This window comes from Propithecus coquereli, unplaced genomic scaffold, assembly GCF_000956105.1.
Source record: "Propithecus coquereli isolate 6110/MARCELLA unplaced genomic scaffold, Pcoq_1.0 Scaffold94, whole genome shotgun sequence".
Taxonomy (NCBI): domain Eukaryota; kingdom Metazoa; phylum Chordata; class Mammalia; order Primates; family Indriidae; genus Propithecus; species Propithecus coquereli.
This window is the reverse complement of record NW_012155729.1, coordinates 3,513,253-3,514,832: the sequence shown is the minus strand read 5'-3', so window position 1 is coordinate 3,514,832 and position 1,580 is coordinate 3,513,253. Positions and strand designations below refer to the sequence as shown.

The 1,580-nt window shown below is 36.8% G+C and overlaps 1 protein-coding gene across 1 annotated transcript in view; it reads left to right on the top strand.

Annotated features, from left to right (window-relative positions):
- GDI2 (GDP dissociation inhibitor 2) overlaps window positions 1-1,580 on the top strand; it is a 43,200-nt gene that overhangs the window by 40,616 nt on the left and 1,004 nt on the right. The window lies entirely within an intron of this gene.

Here is a 1,580-nt window from a genome sequence, read left to right as displayed (position 1 = left end):
TTTTTAGTTGTCTTTATTAAAAAAGTGAAACAAATTAGTTACAAAAACCTTTGCTCCAAATAGATACTATGTATCTTACAAACTTTTTTTGGCTTGGTTTTTGAGTTTTAAAGATTACAGTAGAAATTATTTCTAATATAAATAATGATTATTTTTTCCTCAGAAAGTTGGTTTTCTAGTACAGTATTTACAAAAACAAAATGACAGTTTATAAATGTGTACCATTTAGGAAAAATGTCTTTATGTAGTGTTGCTTGTATAATAGCAAATAAAACCATTTGATAGTGTTTATAAGGCTGGTAAAACCTTTAAAACAGACCACAACGTGCACTATGTCTGCCTTTCTGACGTTAACATGCAAAAACAAAGCTATTTGTGAAAATAGACTTATTTTTGCTCCAACTAAGTGAATGTTGTAGAACTCTTTTAATATTAAGCTCAATTAATAGCTTTGAAGACATCCTGTTTCAAATGAAAGTAATTTAAAATACTTAACACTGCAACCCTAAGCCAATGGACTACTTTGAATTCAGACATTTTAGCAAAATACAAATGAAAGACGAAGGACTTTCCAAGTTGCAGAACATTGATCTTTCAGATATGAGACGACTGTTCATGAGTATCAAAGTTTTCCAAAGAAAAGGGAAGATAATAATTTGTTGGCATCTTCCAAGTCTAGACAAGCTGGAGTTGAATCACCTGGTGAAACAAAATTGATAATTACATTTTTAAATCAGAATGACCCAGAAATAACGGGATGCTGTATACATAATGGGGAAGGTTATATGCAGTCATGTGAAGGCGGTTGGTTATTTCATTAGTGATACTGCGGGAATCCATTCCCATTTATGCCAAACTGTGCAATTCTAAATAAACAACTTTATAGCATGGTATGTCATGAAGAACAGTTTTAGCTGTCAGCAACTCCAGCCCATATGGGAGTTACATAAAAAGTATTCTTACCAATAGCTACTCCTAAAGGGAGCTGCTACTACTTGTATATTTTCTATAAAGTTGTTTACATCTGTAACAAGGATTCCACTATTTTCAAAGACTTCTCTGGAGATAGTAGGCTTGTCTGTGGAAAAAAAAAAAATTTTGGTAATGTACATTATTAAAGTAACAGAAACCCTATTATTAACAAGCCCCTTTTATTAAAAAAATCTATGTGGAATTCCCTAATGTGGGGGTGGGGTGAGAATCTGGTTCGAAAAAGAAAAGAGGTGGAGGAAGGGTCGGCAACAGCTGCCTCTGTGGGGGAGGAGGACTGAAAACCACTGATCCATGACACCTACAGTTCCTTAAAAAAGCCTAGTTAAGATTCACAGAAAACATTAAAAATTGCAGATGAAGTACCTCTAGGAGCTGATGAGACCACAGGAAGGACGAGGAGAGGATTAACTAGCTCCGCCACGGCCCTGTGTGTCTGTCCAAGCACACCTGGCTGCGGGTTGTCAGCCAGAGGCCCTGGTCCCGATACAGCGCGACAACTGTTTGCACGGTGCTCGGTGTTAGAAGGGATCCAGAGATAATTTCTGCATGCAGGAGCATGCACAGGTTATATGCCGACACCGCCCCAC